This window comes from Kogia breviceps, chromosome 5, assembly GCF_026419965.1.
Source record: "Kogia breviceps isolate mKogBre1 chromosome 5, mKogBre1 haplotype 1, whole genome shotgun sequence".
In the NCBI taxonomy this organism is placed as follows: Eukaryota; Metazoa; Chordata; class Mammalia; order Artiodactyla; family Physeteridae; genus Kogia; species Kogia breviceps.
This window is the reverse complement of record NC_081314.1, coordinates 25,574,356-25,597,192: the sequence shown is the minus strand read 5'-3', so window position 1 is coordinate 25,597,192 and position 22,837 is coordinate 25,574,356.

Sequence of the window (22,837 nt, the reverse complement as noted above, 5' to 3'; positions counted from 1 at the left end):
CGAATTTGATGTCTTGATGGTGCCCCGGAAAGGAACTCTGGCACTTGTACTTCTCAAGTGAGCTTAGCTGGCATTTCCACGAGAGTCTAACCACAAAGGGAACACCTTGAACCTGCCTGCGCATGCATAGTTTAGGAGGAAACCTTACCCGCCTGCTACGAATTTGATGTCTTCAAGGTGCCCAGGAAAGTAACTCTGGCACTTGTACTTCTCAAGTGAGCTTAGCGGGCCTCTCCACGGGAGTGTAACCACAAAACAACACCTTGAAGCTGCCTGCGAATGCACAGGTTAGGAGGAAAGCTTTACCCGGATGCTACGAATTTGATCTCTTGGTGGTGACCCGGAAAGGAACTCTGGCACTTGTTCTTCCCAAGTGAGCTTAGCCGGCATCCCCACGAGACTCTATCCACAAAATGATCACCTTCAACCTGTCTGCGAATGCACAGTGTAGGAGGAAAGCTTTACCCGCATGCTACGACTTTGATGTCTTGAAGGTGCCCCGGAAATGATCTCTGGCACTTGAACTTCTCAAGTGAGCTTCGCCAGACTCTCCACGAGAGTGTAACCACAAAACAACACCTTGAAGCTACCTGCGAATGCACAGCTTAGGAGGAAAGCTTTACCCGCATGCTATGAATTTGATCTCTTGATGGTGCCCCGGAAAGGAACTCTGGCACTTGAACTTCCCAAGTTAACTTAGCCGGCATCCCCACGAGACTCTATCCAAAAAATAAACACCTTCAAGCTGGCTGCAAAGGCACAGCTTAGGAGGAAAGCAGTACCCGCATGCTAGGAATTTGATCTCTTGATGGTGCCCCGGAAAGGAACTCTGGCACTTGTACTTCTCAAGTGAGCTTAGCCGGCCTCTCCACGAGAGTGTAACCACAAAACAACAACATGAAACTCCCTACGAATGCACAGCTTACGAGGAAAGCTTTACCCGCATGGTACGAATTTGATCTCTTCATGGTGCCCCGGAAAGGAACTCTGGCTCTTGTACTTCCAAAGTTTACTTAGCCGGCATCCCCATGAGACTCTATTCAAAAAATGAACACCTTCAAGCTGGCTGCTAATGCACAGCTTAGGAGGAAAGCAGTACCCGCATGCTACGAATTTGATCACTTGATGGTGCCCCGGAAAGGAACTCTGGCACTTGTACTTCCCGAGTGAGCTTAGCCGGCATCCCCACGAGACTCTATCCACAAAATGAACACCTTCAAGCTGCCTGTGAATGCACAGCTTAGGAGGAAAGCCGTAACCGCATGCTACGCATTTGATCTCTTTATGGTGTCCTGGAAAGGAACTCTGGCACTTGTACTTCTCAAGTGAGCTTAGCTGGAATTTCCACGAGAGTCTAACCACAAAAGGAACACCTTGAACCTGCCTGCGAATGCACAGTTTAGGAGGAAACCTTACGCGCCTGCTACGAATTTGATGTCTTGAAGGTGCCCCGGAAAGTAACTCTGGCACTTGTACTTCTCAAGTGAGCTTAGCTGGACTCTCCATGAGAGTGTAACCACAAAACAACACCTTGAAGCTGCCTGCGAATGCACAGGTTAGGAGGAAAGCTTTACCCGCATGCTACAAATTTGATCTCTTGATGGTGCCCCGGAAAGGAACTCTGGCACTTGTACTTCCCAAGTGAGCTTAGCCGGCATCCCCACGAGACTATATCCACAAAATGATCACCTTCAACCTGCCTGCGAATGCACAGTGTAGGAGGAAAACTTTACTCGCATGGTACGAATTTGATGTTTTGAAGGTGCCCCGGAAAGAAACTCTGGCACTTCAGCTTCTCAAGTGAGCTGCGCCGTTCTCTCCACGAGAGTGTAACCACAGAACAACACCTTGAAGCTACCTGCGAATGCATAGCTTAGGAGGAAAGCTTTACCCGCATGCTACGAATTTGATCTCTTGATGGTGCCCCGGAAAGGAACTCTGGCACTTGTATTTCCCAAGATAACTTAGCCGGCATCCCCATGAGACTCTATCCAATAAATGAACAGCTTCAAGCTGGCTGCGAATGCACAGCTTAGGAGGAAAGCAGTACCCGCATGCTACGAATTTGATCTCTTGATGGTGCCCCGGAAAGGAACTCTGGCACATGTACTTCTCAAGTGAGCTGAGCTGGCATTTCCACGAGAGTCTAACCACAAAGGGAACACCTTGAACCTGCCAGCGAATGCACAGTTTAGGAGGAAACCTTACCCGCCTGCTACGAATTTGATGTCTTGAAGGTGCCCCGGAAAGTAACTCTGGCACTTGTACTTCTCAAGTGAGCTTAGCTGGCCTCTCCACGAGAGTGTAACCACAAAACAACACCTTGAAGCTGCCTGCGAATGCACAGGTTAGAAGGAAAGCTTTACCCGCATGCTACGAATTTGATCTCTTGGTGGTGCCCTGGAAAGGAACTGTGGCACTTGTTCTTCCCAAGTGAGCTTAGCCGGCCACCCCACGAGACTCTATCCACAAAATGATCACCTTCAACCTGCCTGCGAATGCACAGTGTAGGAGGAAAGCTTTACCCGCATGCTACGAATTTGATGTCTTGAAGGTGCCCCGGAAATGATCTCTGGCACTTGAACTTCTCAAGTGAGCTTCGCCGGACTCTCCACGAGTGTAACCACAAAACAACACCTTGAAGCTACCTGCGAATGCACAGCTTAGGAGGAAAGCTTTACCCGCATGCTCCGAATTTGATCTCTTGATGGTGCCCCAGAAAGGAACTCTGGCACTTGAACTTCCCAAGTTAACTTAGCCGGCATCCCCACGAGACTCTATCCAAAAAATAAACACCTTCAAGCTGGCTGCAAAGGCACAGCTTAGGAGGAAAGCAGTACCCGCATGTTACGAATTTGATCTCTTGATGGTGCCCCGGAAAGGAACTCTGGCACTTGTACTTCTCAAGTGAGCTTAGCCGGCCTCTCCACGAGAGTGTAACCAAAAAACAACAAGTTGAAGCTCCCTGCGAGTGCACAGCTTAGGAGGAAAGCTTTACCCGCAGGCTACGAATTTGATCTCTTGATGGTTCCCCGGAAATGAACTCTGGCACTTGTACTTCCCGAGTGAGCTTAGCCGGCATCCCCACGAGTCTGTATCCACAAAATGAACACATTCAAGCTGCCTGGGAATGCACAGTGTAGGAGGAAAGCTTTACCCGCATGCTACGAATTTGATGTCTTGAAGGTGCCCCGGAAAGGAACTCTGGCACTTGTTCTTCCCAAGTGAGCATAGCCAGCATCCCCACGAGACTCTATCCACAAAATGATCACCTTCAACCTGCCTGCGAATGCACAGTGTAGGAGGAAAGCTTTACCCGCATGCTACGAATTTGATGTCTTGAAGGTGCCCCGGAAATGATCTCTGGCACTTGAACTTCTCAAGTGAGCTTCGCCGGACTCTCCAGGAGAGTGTAACCACAAAACAACACCTTGAAGCTACCTGCGAATGCACAGCTTAGGAGGAAAGCTTTACCCGCATGCTACGAATTTGATCTCTTGATGGTGCCCCGGAAAGGAACTCTGGCACTTGAACTTCCCAAGTTAACTTAGCCGGCATTCCCACGAGACTCTATCCACAAAATGATCACCTTCAAACTGCCTGCGAATGCACAGTGTAGGAGGAAAGCTTTACCCGCATGCTACGAATTTGATGTCTTGAAGGTGCCCTGGAAATGATCTCTGGCACTTGAACTTCTCAAGTGAGCTTCGCCGGACTCTCCACGAGAGTGTAATCACAAAACAACACCTTGAAGCTACCTGCGAATGCACAGATTAGGAGGAAAGCTTTACCCGCATGCTACGAATTTGATCTCTTGATGGTAACCCGGAAAGGAACGCTGGCACTTGTACTTACCAAGTTAACTTAGCCAGCATCCCCACGAGACTCTATACAAAAAATGAACACCTTCAAGCTGGCTGCGAATGCACAGCTTAGGAGGAAAACAGTACCAGCATGCTACGAATTTGATCACTTGATGGTGCCCCCGAAAGGAACTCTGGCACTTGTAGTTCCCGAGTGAGCTTAGCCGGCATCCCCACGAGACTCTATACAAAAAATGAACACCTTCAAGCTGGCTGCGAATGCACAGCTTAGGAGGAAAACAGTACCCGCATGCTACGAATTTGATCACTTGATGGTGCCCCCGAAAGGAACTCTGGCACTTGTAGTTCCCGAGTGAGCTTAGCCGGCATCCCCACGAGACTCTATCCACAAAAATGAACACCTTCAAGCTGCCTGTGAATGCACAGCTTAGGAGGAAAGCAGTAACCGCATGCTACGAATTTGATCTCTTTATGGTGTCCTGGAAAGGAACTCTGGCACTTGTACTTCTCAAGTGAGCTTAGCTGGCATTTCCACGAGAGTCTAACCACAAAAGGAACACCTTGAACCTGCCTGCGAATGCACAGTTTAGGAGGAAACCTTACCCGCCTGCAACGAATTTGATGTCTCGATGGTGCCCCGGAAAGGAACTCTGGCACTTGTACTTCTCAAGTGAGCTTAGCCGGCCTCTCCACGAGAGTGTAACCACAAAACAAAAACTTGAAGCTCCCTGCGAATGCACAGGTTAGGAGGAAAGCTTTACCCGCATGCTACGAATTTGATCTCTTGATGGTGCCCCGGAAAGGAACTCTGGCACTTGAACTTCCCAAGTTAACTTAGCCAGAATCCCCACGAGACTCTATCCAAAAAATAAACACCTTCAAGCTGGCTGCAAAGGCACAGCTTAGGAGGAAAGCTGTACCCGCATGCTACGAATTTCATCTCTTGATTGTGCCCTGGAAAGGAACTCTGGCACTTGTACTTCTCAAGTGAGCTTAGCCGGCCTCTCCACGAGAGTGTAACCACAAAACAACAACTTGAAGCTGCCTGTGAATGCACAGCTTAGGAGGAAAGCTTTACCCGCATGGTACGAATTTGATCTCTTGATGGTGCCCCGGAAAGGAACTCTGGTACTTGTACTTCCCAAGTTAACATAGCCGGCATCCCCACGAGACTCCATCCAAAAAATGAACACCTTCAACCTGGCTGCGAATGCACAGCTTAGGAGGAAAGCAGTACCCGCATGCTACGAATTTGATCACTTGATGGTGCCCCCGAAAGGAACTCTGGCACTTGTACTTCCCGAGTGAGCTTAGCCTGCATCCCCACGAGACTCTATGCACAAAATGAACACCTTCAAGCTGCCTGTGAATGCACAGCTTAGGAGGAAATCAGTACCCGCATGCTACGAATTTGATCTCTTTATGGTGTCCTGGAAAGGAACTCTGGCACTTGTACTTCTCAAGTGAGCTTAGCTGGCATTTCCACGAGAGTCTAACCACAAAAGGAACACCTTGAACCTGCCTGTGAATGCACAGTTTAGGAGGAAACCTTACCCGCCTGCTACGAATTTGATGTCTTGATGGTGCCCCGGAAAGGAACTCTGGCACTTGTACTTCTCAAGTGAGCTTAGCTGGCATTTCCACGAGAGTCTAACCACAAAGGGAACACCTTGAACCTGCCTGCGCATGCACAGTTTAGGAGGAAACCTTACCCGCCTGCTACGAATTTGATGTCTTCAAGGTGCCCCGGAAAGTAACTCTGGCACTTGTACTTCTCAAGTGAGCTTAGCGGGCCTCTCCACGGGAGTGTAACCACAAAACAACACCTTGAACCTGCCTGCGAATGCACAGGTTAGGAGAAAAGCTTTACCCGGATGCTACGAATTTGATCTCTTGGTGGTGACCCGGAAAGGAACTCTGGCACTTGTTCTTCCCAAGTGAGCTTAGCCGGCATCCCCACGAGACTCTATCCACAAAATGATCACCTTCAACCTGTCTGCGAATGCACAGTGTAGGAGGAAAGCTTTACCCGCATGCTACGACTTTGATGTCTTGAAGGTGCCCCGGAAATGATCTCTGGCACTTGAACTTCTCAAGTGAGCTTCGCCAGACTCTCCACGAGAGTGTAACCACAAAACAACACCTTGAAGCTACCTGCGAATGCACAGCTTAGGAGGAAAGCTTTACCCGCATGCTATGAATTTGATCTCTTGATGGTGCCCCGGAAAGGAACTCTGGCACTTGAACTTCCCAAGTTAACTTAGCCGGCATCCCCACGAGACTCTATCCAAAAAATAAACACCTTCAAGCTGGCTGCAAAGGCACAGCTTAGGAGGAAAGCAGTACCAGCATGCTACGAATTTGATCACTTGATGGTGCCCCCGAAAGGAACTCTGGCACTTGTAGTTCCCGAGTGAGCTTAGCCGGCATCCCCACGAGACTCTATACAAAAAATGAACACCTTCAAGCTGGCTGCGAATGCACAGCTTAGGAGGAAAACAGTACCCGCATGCTACGAATTTGATCACTTGATGGTGCCCCCGAAAGGAACTCTGGCACTTGTAGTTCCCGAGTGAGCTTAGCCGGCATCCCCACGAGACTCTATCCACAAAAATGAACACCTTCAAGCTGCCTGTGAATGCACAGCTTAGGAGGAAAGCAGTAACCGCATGCTACGAATTTGATCTCTTTATGGTGTCCTGGAAAGGAACTCTGGCACTTGTACTTCTCAAGTGAGCTTAGCTGGCATTTCCACGAGAGTCTAACCACAAAAGGAACACCTTGAACCTGCCTGCGAATGCACAGTTTAGGAGGAAACCTTACCCGCCTGCAACGAATTTGATGTCTCGATGGTGCCCCGGAAAGGAACTCTGGCACTTGTACTTCTCAAGTGAGCTTAGCCGGCCTCTCCACGAGAGTGTAACCACAAAACAAAAACTTGAAGCTCCCTGCGAATGCACAGGTTAGGAGGAAAGCTTTACCCGCATGCTACGAATTTGATCTCTTGATGGTGCCCCGGAAAGGAACTCTGGCACTTGAACTTCCCAAGTTAACTTAGCCAGAATCCCCACGAGACTCTATCCAAAAAATAAACACCTTCAAGCTGGCTGCAAAGGCACAGCTTAGGAGGAAAGCTGTACCCGCATGCTACGAATTTCATCTCTTGATTGTGCCCTGGAAAGGAACTCTGGCACTTGTACTTCTCAAGTGAGCTTAGCCGGCCTCTCCACGAGAGTGTAACCACAAAACAACAACTTGAAGCTGCCTGTGAATGCACAGCTTAGGAGGAAAGCTTTACCCGCATGGTACGAATTTGATCTCTTGATGGTGCCCCGGAAAGGAACTCTGGTACTTGTACTTCCCAAGTTAACATAGCCGGCATCCCCACGAGACTCCATCCAAAAAATGAACACCTTCAACCTGGCTGCGAATGCACAGCTTAGGAGGAAAGCAGTACCCGCATGCTACGAATTTGATCACTTGATGGTGCCCCCGAAAGGAACTCTGGCACTTGTACTTCCCGAGTGAGCTTAGCCTGCATCCCCACGAGACTCTATGCACAAAATGAACACCTTCAAGCTGCCTGTGAATGCACAGCTTAGGAGGAAATCAGTACCCGCATGCTACGAATTTGATCTCTTTATGGTGTCCTGGAAAGGAACTCTGGCACTTGTACTTCTCAAGTGAGCTTAGCTGGCATTTCCACGAGAGTCTAACCACAAAAGGAACACCTTGAACCTGCCTGTGAATGCACAGTTTAGGAGGAAACCTTACTCGCCTGCTACGAATTTGATGTCTTGATGGTGCCCCGGAAAGGAACTCTGGCACTTGTACTTCTCAAGTGAGCTTAGCTGGCATTTCCACGAGAGTCTAACCACAAAGGGAACACCTTGAACCTGCCTGCGCATGCACAGTTTAGGAGGAAACCTTACCCGCCTGCTACGAATTTGATGTCTTCAAGGTGCCCCGGAAAGTAACTCTGGCACTTGTACTTCTCAAGTGAGCTTAGCGGGCCTCTCCACGGGAGTGTAACCACAAAACAACACCTTGAACCTGCCTGCGAATGCACAGGTTAGGAGGAAAGCTTTACCCGGATGCTACGAATTTGATCTCTTGGTGGTGACCCGGAAAGGAACTCTGGCACTTGTTCTTCCCAAGTGAGCTTAGCCGGCATCCCCACGAGACTCTATCCACAAAATGATCACCTTCAACCTGTCTGCGAATGCACAGTGTAGGAGGAAAGCTTTACCCGCATGCTACGACTTTGATGTCTTGAAGGTGCCCCGGAAATGATCTCTGGCACTTGAACTTCTCAAGTGAGCTTCGCCAGACTCTCCACGAGAGTGTAACCACAAAACAACACCTTGAAGCTACCTGCGAATGCACAGCTTAGGAGGAAAGCTTTACCCGCATGCTATGAATTTGATCTCTTGATGGTGCCCCGGAAAGGAACTCTGGCACTTGAACTTCCCAAGTTAACTTAGCCGGCATCCCCACGAGACTCTATCCAAAAAATAAACACCTTCAAGCTGGCTGCAAAGGCACAGCTTAGGAGGAAAGCAGTACCCGCATGCTAGGAATTTGATCTCTTGATGGTGCCCCGGAAAGGAACTCTGGCACTTGTACTTCTCAAGTGAGCTTAGCCGGCCTCTCCACGAGAGTGTAACCACAAAACAACAACATGAAACTCCCTACGAATGCACAGCTTACGAGGAAAGCTTTACCCGCATGGTACGAATTTGATCTCTTCATGGTGCCCCGGAAAGGAACTCTGGCTCTTGTACTTCCAAAGTTAACTTAGCCGGCATCCCCATGAGACTCTATTCAAAAAATGAACACCTTCAAGCTGGCTGCTAATGCACAGCTTAGGAGGAAAGCAGTACCCGCATGCTACGAATTTGATCACTTGATGGTGCCCCGGAAAGGAACTCTGGCACTTGTACTTCCCGAGTGACCTTAGCCGGCATCCCCACGAGACTCTATCCACAAAATGAACACCTTCAAGCTGCCTGTGAATGCACAGCTTAGGAGGAAAGCCGTAACCGCATGCTACGAATTTGATCTCTTTATGGTGTCCTGGAAAGGAACTCTGGCACTTGTACTTCTCAAGTGAGCTTAGCTGGAATTTCCACGAGAGTCTAACCACAAAAGGAACACCTTGAACCTGCCTGCGAATGCACAGTTTAGGAGGAAACCTTACGCGCCTGCTACGAATTTGATGTCTTGAAGGTGCCCCGGAAAGTAACTCTGGCACTTGTACTTCTCAAGTGAGCTTAGCTGGACTCTCCATGAGAGTGTAACCACAAAACAACACCTTGAAGCTGCCTGCGAATGCACAGGTTAGGAGGAAAGCTTTACCCGCATGCTACAAATTTGATCTCTTGATGGTGCCCCGGAAAGGAACTCTGGCACTTGTACTTCCCAAGTGAGCTTAGCCGGCATCCCCACGAGACTATATCCACAAAATGATCACCTTCAACCTGCCTGCGAATGCACAGTGTAGGAGGAAAACTTTACTCGCATGGTACGAATTTGATGTTTTGAAGGTGCCCCGGAAAGAAACTGTGGCACTTCAGCTTCTCAAGTGAGCTGCGCCGGCCTCTCCACGAGAGTGTAACCACAGAACAACACCTTGAAGCTACCTGCGAATGCATAGCTTAGGAGGAAAGCTTTACCCGCATGCTACGAATTTGATCTCTTGATGGTGCCCCGGAAAGGAACACTGGCACTTGTATTTCCCAAGATAACTTAGCCGGCATCCCCATGAGACTCTATCCAAAAAATGAACAGCTTCAAGCTGGCTGCGAATGCACAGCTTAGGAGGAAAGCAGTACCCGCATGCTACGAATTTGATCTCTTGATGGTGCCCCGGAAAGGAACTCTGGCACATGTACTTCTCAAGTGAGCTTAGCTGGCATTTCCACGAGAGTCTAACCACAAAGGGAACACCTTGAACCTGCCAGCGAATGCACAGTTTAGGAGGAAACCTTACCCGCCTGCTACGAATTTGATGTCTTGAAGGTGCCCCGGAAAGTAACTCTGGCACTTGTACTTCTCAAGTGAGCTTAGCTGGCCTCTCCACGAGAGTGTAACCACAAAACAACACCTTGAAGCTGCCTGCGAATGCACAGGTTAGAAGGAAAGCTTTACCCGCATGCTACGAATTTGATCTCTTGGTGGTGCCCTGGAAAGGAACTGTGGCACTTGTTCTTCCCAAGTGAGCTTAGCCGGCCACCCCACGAGACTCTATCCACAAAATGATCACCTTCAACCTGCCTGCGAATGCACAGTGTAGGAGGAAAGCTTTACCCGCATGCTACGAATTTGATGTCTTGAAGGTGCCCCGGAAATGATGTCTGGCACTTGGACTTCTCAAGTGAGCTTCGCCGGACTCTCCACGAGTGTAACCACAAAACAACACCTTGAAGCTACCTGCGAATGCAAAGCTTAGGAGGAAAGCTTTACCCGCATGCTCCGAATTTGATCTCTTGATGGTGCCCCGGAAAGGAACTCTGGCACTTGAACTTCCCAAGTTAACTTAGCCGGCATCCCCACGAGACTCTATCGAAAAAATAAACACCTTCAAGCTGGCTGCAAAGGCACAGCTTAGGAGGAAAGCAGTACCCGCATGCTACGAATTTGATCTCTTGATGGTGCCCCGGAAAGGAACTCTGGCACTTGTACTTCTCAAGTGAGCTTAGCCGGCCTCTCCACGAGAGTGTAACCACAAAACAACAAGTTGAAGCTCCCTGCGAGTGCACAGCTTAGGAGGAAAGCTTTACCCGCAGGCTACGAATTTGATCTCTTGATGGTTCCCCGGAAATGAACTCTGGCACTTGTACTTCCCGAGTGAGCTTAGCCGGCATCCCCACGAGTCTGTATCCACAAAATGAACACATTCAAGCTGCCTGTGAATGCACAGCTTAGGAGGAAAGCAGTACCCGCATGCTACGAATTTGATCTCTTTATGCTGCCCTGGAAAGGAACTCTGGCACTTGTACTTCTCAAGTGAGCTTAGCTGGCATTTCCACGAGAGTCTAACCACAAAAGGAACACCTTGAACCTGCCTGCGAATGCACAGTTTAGGAGGAAACCTTACCCGCCTGCTACGAATTTGATGTGTTGAAGGTGCCCCGGAAAGTAACTCTGGCACTTGTACTTCTCAAGTGAGCTTAGCGGGCCTCTCCACGGGAGTGTAACCACAAAACAACACCTTAAAGCTGCCTGCGAATGCACAGGTTAGGAGGAAAGCTTTACCCGCATGCTACGAATTTGATGTCTTGAAGGTGCCCCGGAAATGATCTCCGGCACTTGAACTTCTCAAGTGAGCTTAGCGGGTCTCTCCACGGGAGTGTAACCACAAAACAACACCTTGAAGCTGCCTGCGAATGCACAGGTTAGGAGGAAAGCTTTACCCGCATGCTACGAATTTGATGTCTTGAAGGTGCCCCGGAAATGATCTCTGGCACTTGAACTTCTCAAGTGAGCTTCGCTGGAGTCTCCACGAGAGTGTAACCACAAAACAACACCCTGAAGCTACCTGCGAATGCACAGCATAGGAGGAAAGCTTTACCCGCATGCTACGAATTTGATCTCTTGATGGTGACCCGGAAAGGAACTCTGGCACTTGAACTTCCCAAGTTAACTTATCCGGCATCCCCACGAGACTCTATCCAAAAAATAAACACCTTCAAGCTGGCTGCAAAGGCACAGCTTAGGAGGAAAGCAGTAAGCGCATGCTACGAATTTGATCTCTTGATGGTTCCCCGGAAATGAACTCTGGCACTTGTACTTCCCGAGTGAGCTTAGCCGGCATCCCCACGAGTCTGTATCCACAAAATGAACACATTCAAGCTGCCTGGGAATGCACAGTGTAGGAGGAAAGCTTTACCCGCATGCTACGAATTTGATGTCTTGAAGGTGCCCCGGAAAGGAACTCTGGCACTTGTTCTTTCCAAGTGAGCTTAGCCGGCATCCCCACGAGACTCTATCCACAAAATGATCACCTTCAACCTGCCTGCGAATGCACAGTGTAGGAGGAAAGCTTTACCCGCATGCTACGAATTTGATGTCTTGAAGGTGCCCCGGAAATGATCTCTGGCACTTGAACTTCTCAAGTGAGCTTCGCCGGACTCTCCAGGAGAGTGTAACCACAAAACAACACCTTGAAGCTACCTGCGAATGCACAGCTTAGGAGGAAAGCTTTACCCGCATGCTACGAATTTGATCTCTTGATGGTGCCCCGGAAAGGAACTCTGGCACTTGAACTTCCCAAGTTAACTTAGCCGGCATTCCCACGAGACTCTATCCACAAAATGATCACCTTCAAACTGCCTGCGAATGCACAGTGTAGGAGGAAAGCTTTACCCGCATGCTACGAATTTGATGTCTTGAAGGTGCCCCGGAAATGATCTCTGGCACTTGAACTTCTCAAGTGAGCTTCGCCGGACTCTCCACGAGAGTGTAATCACAAAACAACACCTTGAAGCTACCTGCGAATGCACAGCTTAGGAGGAAAGCTTTACCCGCATGCTACGAATTTGATCTCTTGATGGTAACCCGGAAAGGAACTCTGGCACTTGTACTTACCAAGTTAACTTAGCCGGCATCCCCACGAGACTCTATACAAAAAATGAACACCTTCAAGCTGGCTGCGAATGCACAGCTTAGGAGGAAAACAGTACCCGCATGCTACGAATTTGATCACTTGATGGTGCCCCCGAAAGGAACTCTGGCACTTGTAGTTCCCGAGTGAGCTTAGCCGGCATCCCCACGAGACTCTTTACAAAAAATGAACACCTTCAAGCTGGCTGCGAATGCACAGCTTAGGAGGAAAACAGTACCCGCATGCTACGAATTTGATCACTTGATGGTGCCCCCGAAAGGAACTCTGGCACTTGTAGTTCCCGAGTGAGCTTAGCCGGCATCCCCACGAGACTCTATCCACAAAATGAACACCTTCAAGCTGCCTGTGAATGCACAGCTTAGGAGGAAAGCAGTAATCGCATGCTACGAATTTGATCTCTTTATGGTGTCCTGGAAAGGAACTCTGGCACTTGTACTTCTCAAGTGAGCTTAGCTGGCATTTCCACGAGAGTCTAACCACAAAAGGAACACCTTGAACCTGCCTGCGAATGCACAGTTTAGGAGGAAACCTTACCCGCCTGCAACGAATTTGATGTCTCGATGGTGCCCCGGAAAGGAACTCTGGCACTTGTACTTCTCAAGTGAGCTTAGCCGGCCTCTCCACGAGAGTGTAACCACAAAACAACAACTTGAAGCTCCCTGCGAATGCACAGGTTAGGAGGAAAGCTTTACCCGCATGCTACGAATTTGATCTCTTGATGGTGCCCCGGAAAGGAACTCTGGCACTTGTACTTCCCGAGTGAGCTTAGCCGGCATCCCCACGAGTCTCTATCCACAAAATGAACACATTCAAGCTGCCTGTGAATGCATAGCTTAGGAGGAAAGCAGTACCCGCATGCTACGAATTTGATCTCTTTATGCTGCCCCGGAAAGGAACTCTGGCACTTGTACTTCTCAAGTGAGCTTAGCTGGCATTTCCGCGAGAGTCTAACCACAAAAGGAACACCTTGAACCTGCCTGCGAATGCACAGTTTAGGAGGAAACCTTACCCGCCTGCAACGAATTTGATGTCTTGATGGTGCCCCGGAAAGGAACTCTAGCACTTGTAGTACTCAAGTGAGCTTAGCCGGCCTCTCCACGAGAGTGTAACCACAAAACAACAACTTGAAGCTCCCTGCGAATGCACAGGTTAGGAGGAAAGCTTTACCCGCATGCTACGAATTTGATCTCTTGATGGTGCCCCGGAAAGGAACTCTGGCACTTGAACTTCCCAAGTTAACTTAGCCAGAATCCCCACGAGACTCTATCCAAAAAATAAACACCTTCAAGCTGGCTGCATAGGCACAGCTTAGGAGGAAAGCAGTACGCGCATGCTACGAATTTCATCTCTTGATTGTGCCCTGGAAAGGAACTCTGGCACTTGTACTTCTCAAGTGAGCTTAGCCGGCCTCTCCACGAGAGTGTAACCACAAAACAACAACTTGAAGCTGCCTGTGAATGCACAGCTTAGGAGGAAAGCTTTACCCGCATGGTACGAATTTGATCTCTTGATGGTGCCCCGGAAAGGAACTCTGGTACTTGTACTTCCCAAGTTAACATAGCCGGCATCCCCACGAGACTCCATCCAAAAAATGAACACCTTCAACCTGGCTGCGAATGCACAGCTTAGGAGGAAAGCAGTACCCGCATGCTACGAATTTGATCACTTGATGGTGCCCCCGAAAGGAACTCTGGCACTTGTACTTCCCGAGTGAGCTTAGCCTGCATCCCCACGAGACTCTATGCACAAAATGAACACCTTCAAGCTGCCTGTGAATGCACAGCTTAGGAGGAAATCAGTACCCGCATGCTACGAATTTGATCTCTTTATGGTGTCCTGGAAAGGAACTCTGGCACTTGTACTTCTCAAGTGAGCTTAGCTGGCATTTCCACGAGAGTCTAACCACAAAAGGAACACCTTGAACCTGCCTGCGAATGCACAGTTTAGGAGGAAACCTTACCCGCCTGCTACGAATTTGATGTCTTGATGGTGCCCCGGAAAGGAACTCTGGCACTTGTACTTCTCAAGTGAGCTTAGCTGGCATTTCCACGAGAGTCTAACCACAAAGGGAACACCTTGAACCTGCCTGCGCATGCATAGTTTAGGAGGAAACCTTACCCGCCTGCTACGAATTTGATGTCTTCAAGGTGCCCAGGAAAGTAACTCTGGCACTTGTACTTCTCAAGTGAGCTTAGCGGGCCTCTCCACGGGAGTGTAACCACAAAACAACACCTTGAAGCTGCCTGCGAATGCACAGGTTAGGAGGAAAGCTTTACCCGGATGCTACGAATTTGATCTCTTGGTGGTGACCCGGAAAGGAACTCTGGCACTTGTTCTTCCCAAGTGAGCTTAGCCGGCATCCCCACGAGACTCTATCCACAAAATGATCACCTTCAACCTGTCTGCGAATGCACAGTGTAGGAGGAAAGCTTTACCCGCATGCTACGACTTTGATGTCTTGAAGGTGCCCCGGAAATGATCTCTGGCACTTGAACTTCTCAAGTGAGCTTCGCCAGACTCTCCACGAGAGTGTAACCACAAAACAACACCTTGAAGCTACCTGCGAATGCACAGCTTAGGAGGAAAGCTTTACCCGCATGCTATGAATTTGATCTCTTGATGGTGCCCCGGAAAGGAACTCTGGCACTTGAACTTCCCAAGTTAACTTAGCCGGCATCCCCACGAGACTCTATCCAAAAAATAAACACCTTCAAGCTGGCTGCAAAGGCACAGCTTAGGAGGAAAGCAGTACCCGCATGCTAGGAATTTGATCTCTTGATGGTGCCCCGGAAAGGAACTCTGGCACTTGTACTTCTCAAGTGAGCTTAGCCGGCCTCTCCACGAGAGTGTAACCACAAAACAACAACATGAAACTCCCTACGAATGCACAGCTTACGAGGAAAGCTTTACCCGCATGGTACGAATTTGATCTCTTCATGGTGCCCCGGAAAGGAACTCTGGCTCTTGTACTTCCAAAGTTTACTTAGCCGGCATCCCCATGAGACTCTATTCAAAAAATGAACACCTTCAAGCTGGCTGCTAATGCACAGCTTAGGAGGAAAGCAGTACCCGCATGCTACGAATTTGATCACTTGATGGTGCCCCGGAAAGGAACTCTGGCACTTGTACTTCCCGAGTGAGCTTAGCCGGCATCCCCACGAGACTCTATCCACAAAATGAACACCTTCAAGCTGCCTGTGAATGCACAGCTTAGGAGGAAAGCCGTAACCGCATGCTACGCATTTGATCTCTTTATGGTGTCCTGGAAAGGAACTCTGGCACTTGTACTTCTCAAGTGAGCTTAGCTGGAATTTCCACGAGAGTCTAACCACAAAAGGAACACCTTGAACCTGCCTGCGAATGCACAGTTTAGGAGGAAACCTTACGCGCCTGCTACGAATTTGATGTCTTGAAGGTGCCCCGGAAAGTAACTCTGGCACTTGTACTTCTCAAGTGAGCTTAGCTGGACTCTCCATGAGAGTGTAACCACAAAACAACACCTTGAAGCTGCCTGCGAATGCACAGGTTAGGAGGAAAGCTTTACCCGCATGCTACAAATTTGATCTCTTGATGGTGCCCCGGAAAGGAACTCTGGCACTTGTACTTCCCAAGTGAGCTTAGCCGGCATCCCCACGAGACTATATCCACAAAATGATCACCTTCAACCTGCCTGCGAATGCACAGTGTAGGAGGAAAACTTTACTCGCATGGTACGAATTTGATGTTTTGAAGGTGCCCCGGAAAGAAACTCTGGCACTTCAGCTTCTCAAGTGAGCTGCGCCGTTCTCTCCACGAGAGTGTAACCACAGAACAACACCTTGAAGCTACCTGCGAATGCATAGCTTAGGAGGAAAGCTTTACCCGCATGCTACGAATTTGATCTCTTGATGGTGCCCCGGAAAGGAACTCTGGCACTTGTATTTCCCAAGATAACTTAGCCGGCATCCCCATGAGACTCTATCCAATAAATGAACAGCTTCAAGCTGGCTGCGAATGCACAGCTTAGGAGGAAAGCAGTACCCGCATGCTACGAATTTAATCTCTTGATGGTGCCCCGGAAAGGAACTCTGGCACATGTACTTCTCAAGTGAGCTGAGCTGGCATTTCCACGAGAGTCTAACCACAAAGGGAACACCTTGAACCTGCCAGCGAATGCACAGTTTAGGAGGAAACCTTACCCGCCTGCTACGAATTTGATGTCTTGAAGGTGCCCCGGAAAGTAACTCTGGCACTTGTACTTCTCAAGTGAGCTTAGCTGGCCTCTCCACGAGAGTGTAACCACAAAACAACACCTTGAAGCTGCCTGCGAATGCACAGGTTAGAAGGAAAGCTTTACCCGCATGCTACGAATTTGATCTCTCGGTGGTGCCCTGGAAAGGAACTGTGGCACTTGTTCTTCCCAAGTGAGCTTAGCCGGCCACCCCACGAGACTCTATCCACAAAATGATCACCTTCAACCTGCCTGCGAATGCACAGTGTAGGAGGAAAGCTTTACCCGCATGCTACGAATTTGATGTCTTGAAGGTGCCCCGGAAATGATCTCTGGCACTTGAACTTCTCAAGTGAGCTTCGCCGGACTCTCCACGAGTGTAACCACAAAACAACACCTTGAAGCTACCTGCGAATGCACAGCTTAGGAGGAAAGCTTTACCCGCATGCTCCGAATTTGATCTCTTGATGGTGCCCCAGAAAGGAACTCTGGCACTTGAACTTCCCAAGTTAACTTAGCCGGCATCCCCACGAGACTCTATCCAAAAAATAAACACCTTCAAGCTGGCTGCAAAGGCACAGCTTAGGAGGAAAGCAGTACCCGCATGCTACGAATTTGATCTCTTGATGGTGCCCCGGAAAGGAACTCTGGCACTTGTACTTCTCAAGTGAGCTTAGCCGGCCTCTCCACGAGAGTGTAACCAAAAAACAACAAGTTGAAGCTCCCTGCGAGTGCACAGCTTAGGAGGAAAGCTTTACCCGCAGGCTACGAATTTGATCTCTTGATGGTTCCCCGGAAATGAACTCTGGCACTTGTACTTCCCGAGTGAGCTTAGCCGGCATCCCCACGAGTCTGTATCCACAAAATGAACACATTCAAGCTGCCTGGGAATGCACAGTGTAGGAGGAAAGCTTTACCCGCATGCTACGAATTTGATGTCTTGAAGGTGCCCCGGAAAGGAACTCTGGCACTTGTTCTTCCCAAGTGAGCTTAGCCGGCATCCCCACGAGACTCTATCCACAAAATGATCACCTTCAACCTGCCTGCGAATGCACAGTGTAGGAGGAAAGCTTTACCCGCATGCTACGAATTTGATGTCTTGAAGGTGCCCCGGAAATGATCTCTGGCACTTGAACTTCTCAAGTGAGCTTCGCCGGACTCTCCAGGAGAGTGTAACCACAAAACAACACCTTGAAGCTACCTGCGAATGCACAGCTTAGGAGGAAAGCTTTACCCGCATGCTACGAATTTGATCTCTTGATGGTGCCCCGGAAAGGAACTCTGGCACTTGAACTTCCCAAGTTAACTTAGCCGGCATTCCCACGAGACTCTATCCACAAAATGATCACCTTCAAACTGCCTGCGAATGCACAGTGTAGGAGGAAAGCTTTACCCGCATGCTACGAATTTGATGTCTTGAAGGTGCCCTGGAAATGATCTCTGGCACTTGAACTTCTCAAGTGAGCTTCGCCGGACTCTCCACGAGAGTGTAATCACAAAACAACACCTTGAAGCTACCTGCGAATGCACAGATTAGGAGGAAAGCTTTACCCGCATGCTACGAATTTGATCTCTTGATGGTAACCCGGAAAGGAACTCTGGCACTTGTACTTACCAAGTTAACTTAGCCAGCATCCCCACGAGACTCTATACAAAAAATGAACACCTTCAAGCTGGCTGCGAATGCACAGCTTAGGAGGAAAACAGTACCCGCATGCTACGAATTTGATCACTTGATGGTGCCCCCGAAAGGAACTCTGGCACTTGTAGTTCCCGAGTGAGCTTAGCCGGCATCCCCACGAGACTCTATCCACAAAAATGAACACCTTCAAGCTGCCTGTGAATGCACAGCTTAGGAGGAAAGCAGTAACCGCATGCTACGAATTTGATCTCTTTATGGTGTCCTGGAAAGGAACTCTGGCACTTGTACTTCTCAAGTGAGCTTAGCTGGCATTTCCACGAGAGTCTAACCACAAAAGGAACACCTTGAACCTGCCTGCGAATGCACAGTTTAGGAGGAAACCTTACCCGCCTGCAACGAATTTGATGTCTCGATGGTGCCCCGGAAAGGAACTCTGGCACTTGTACTTCTCAAGTGAGCTTAGCCGGCCTCTCCACGAGAGTGTAACCACAAAACAAAAACTTGAAGCTCCCTGCGAATGCACAGGTTAGGAGGAAAGCTTTACCCGCATGCTACGAATTTGATCTCTTGATGGTGCCCCGGAAAGGAACTCTGGCACTTGAACTTCCCAAGTTAACTTAGCCAGAATCCCCACGAGACTCTATCCAAAAAATAAACACCTTCAAGCTGGCTGCAAAGGCACAGCTTAGGAGGAAAGCTGTACCCGCATGCTACGAATTTCATCTCTTGATTGTGCCCTGGAAAGGAACTCTGGCACTTGTACTTCTCAAGTGAGCTTAGCCGGCCTCTCCACGAGAGTGTAACCACAAAACAACAACTTGAAGCTGCCTGTGAATGCACAGCTTAGGAGGAAAGCTTTACCCGCATGGTACGAATTTGATCTCTTGATGGTGCCCCGGAAAGGAACTCTGGTACTTGTACTTCCCAAGTTAACATAGCCGGCATCCCCACGAGACTCCATCCAAAAAATGAACACCTTCAACCTGGCTGCGAATGCACAGCTTAGGAGGAAAGCAGTACCCGCATGCTACGAATTTGATCACTTGATGGTGCCCCCGAAAGGAACTCTGGCACTTGTACTTCCCGAGTGAGCTTAGCCTGCATCCCCACGAGACTCTATGCACAAAATGAACACCTTCAAGCTGCCTGTGAATGCACAGCTTAGGAGGAAATCAGTACCCGCATGCTACGAATTTGATCTCTTTATGGTGTCCTGGAAAGGAACTCTGGCACTTGTACTTCTCAAGTGAGCTTAGCTGGCATTTCCACGAGAGTCTAACCACAAAAGGAACACCTTGAACCTGCCTGTGAATGCACAGTTTAGGAGGAAACCTTACCCGCCTGCTACGAATTTGATGTCTTGATGGTGCCCCGGAAAGGAACTCTGGCACTTGTACTTCTCAAGTGAGCTTAGCTGGCATTTCCACGAGAGTCTAACCACAAAGGGAACACCTTGAACCTGCCTGCGCATGCACAGTTTAGGAGGAAACCTTACCCGCCTGCTACGAATTTGATGTCTTCAAGGTGCCCCGGAAAATAACTCTGGCACTTGTACTTCTCAAGTGAGCTTAGCGGGCCTCTCCACGGGAGTGTAACCACAAAACAACACCTTGAACCTGCCTGCGAATGCACAGGTTAGGAGAAAAGCTTTACCCGGATGCTACGAATTTGATCTCTTGGTGGTGACCCGGAAAGGAACTCTGGCACTTGTTCTTCCCAAGTGAGCTTAGCCGGCATCCCCACGAGACTCTATCCACAAAATGATCACCTTCAACCTGTCTGCGAATGCACAGTGTAGGAGGAAAGCTTTACCCGCATGCTACGACTTTGATGTCTTGAAGGTGCCCCGGAAATGATCTCTGGCACTTGAACTTCTCAAGTGAGCTTCGCCAGACTCTCCACGAGAGTGTAACCACAAAACAACACCTTGAAGCTACCTGCGAATGCACAGCTTAGGAGGAAAGCTTTACCCGCATGCTATGAATTTGATCTCTTGATGGTGCCCCGGAAAGGAACTCTGGCACTTGAACTTCCCAAGTTAACTTAGCCGGCATCCCCACGAGACTCTATCCAAAAAATAAACACCTTCAAGCTGGCTGCAAAGGCACAGCTTAGGAGGAAAGCAGTACCAGCATGCTACGAATTTGATCACTTGATGGTGCCCCCGAAAGGAACTCTGGCACTTGTAGTTCCCGAGTGAGCTTAGCCGGCATCCCCACGAGACTCTATACAAAAAATGAACACCTTCAAGCTGGCTGCGAATGCACAGCTTAGGAGGAAAACAGTACCCGCATGCTACGAATTTGATCACTTGATGGTGCCCCCGAAAGGAACTCTGGCACTTGTAGTTCCCGAGTGAGCTTAGCCGGCATCCCCACGAGACTCTATCCACAAAAATGAACACCTTCAAGCTGCCTGTGAATGCACAGCTTAGGAGGAAAGCAGTAACCGCATGCTACGAATTTGATCTCTTTATGGTGTCCTGGAAAGGAACTCTGGCACTTGTACTTCTCAAGTGAGCTTAGCTGGCATTTCCACGAGAGTCTAACCACAAAAGGAACACCTTGAACCTGCCTGCGAATGCACAGTTTAGGAGGAAACCTTACCCGCCTGCAACGAATTTGATGTCTCGATGGTGCCCCGGAAAGGAACTCTGGCACTTGTACTTCTCAAGTGAGCTTAGCCGGCCTCTCCACGAGAGTGTAACCACAAAACAAAAACTTGAAGCTCCCTGCGAATGCACAGGTTAGGAGGAAAGCTTTACCCGCATGCTACGAATTTGATCTCTTGATGGTGCCCCGGAAAGGAACTCTGGCACTTGAACTTCCCAAGTTAACTTAGCCAGAATCCCCACGAGACTCTATCCAAAAAATAAACACCTTCAAGCTGGCTGCAAAGGCACAGCTTAGGAGGAAAGCTGTACCCGCATGCTACGAATTTCATCTCTTGATTGTGCCCTGGAAAGGAACTCTGGCACTTGTACTTCTCAAGTGAGCTTAGCCGGCCTCTCCACGAGAGTGTAACCACAAAACAACAACTTGAAGCTGCCTGTGAATGCACAGCTTAGGAGGAAAGCTTTACCCGCATGGTACGAATTTGATCTCTTGATGGTGCCCCGGAAAGGAACTCTGGTACTTGTACTTCCCAAGTTAACATAGCCGGCATCCCCACGAGACTCCATCCAAAAAATGAACACCTTCAACCTGGCTGCGAATGCACAGCTTAGGAGGAAAGCAGTACCCGCATGCTACGAATTTGATCACTTGATGGTGCCCCCGAAAGGAACTCTGGCACTTGTACTTCCCGAGTGAGCTTAGCCTGCATCCCCACGAGACTCTATGCACAAAATGAACACCTTCAAGCTGCCTGTGAATGCACAGCTTAGGAGGAAATCAGTACCCGCATGCTACGAATTTGATCTCTTTATGGTGTCCTGGAAAGGAACTCTGGCACTTGTACTTCTCAAGTGAGCTTAGCTGGCATTTCCACGAGAGTCTAACCACAAAAGGAACACCTTGAACCTGCCTGCGAATGCACAGTTTAGGAGGAAACCTTACCCGCCTGCTACGAATTTGATGTCTTGATGGTGCCCCGGAAAGGAACTCTGGCACTTGTACTTCTCAAGTGAGCTTAGCTGGCATTTCCACGAGAGTCTAACCACAAAGGGAACACCTTGAACCTGCCTGCGCATGCATAGTTTAGGAGGAAACCTTACCCGCCTGCTACGAATTTGATGTCTTCAAGGTGCCCAGGAAAGTAACTCTGGCACTTGTACTTCTCAAGTGAGCTTAGCGGGCCTCTCCACGGGAGTGTAACCACAAAACAACACCTTGAAGCTGCCTGCGAATGCACAGGTTAGGAGGAAAGCTTTACCCGGATGCTACGAATTTGATCTCTTGGTGGTGACCCGGAAAGGAACTCTGGCACTTGTTCTTCCCAAGTGAGCTTAGCCGGCATCCCCACGAGACTCTATCCACAAAATGATCACCTTCAACCTGTCTGCGAATGCACAGTGTAGGAGGAAAGCTTTACCCGCATGCTACGACTTTGATGTCTTGAAGGTGCCCCGGAAATGATCTCTGGCACTTGAACTTCTCAAGTGAGCTTCGCCAGACTCTCCACGAGAGTGTAACCACAAAACAACACCTTGAAGCTACCTGCGAATGCACAGCTTAGGAGGAAAGCTTTACCCGCATGCTATGAATTTGATCTCTTGATGGTGCCCCGGAAAGGAACTCTGGCACTTGAACTTCCCAAGTTAACTTAGCCGGCATCCCCACGAGACTCTATCCAAAAAATAAACACCTTCAAGCTGGCTGCAAAGGCACAGCTTAGGAGGAAAGCAGTACCCGCATGCTAGGAATTTGATCTCTTGATGGTGCCCCGGAAAGGAACTCTGGCACTTGTACTTCTCAAGTGAGCTTAGCCGGCCTCTCCACGAGAGTGTAACCACAAAACAACAACATGAAACTCCCTACGAATGCACAGCTTACGAGGAAAGCTTTACCCGCATGGTACGAATTTGATCTCTTCAT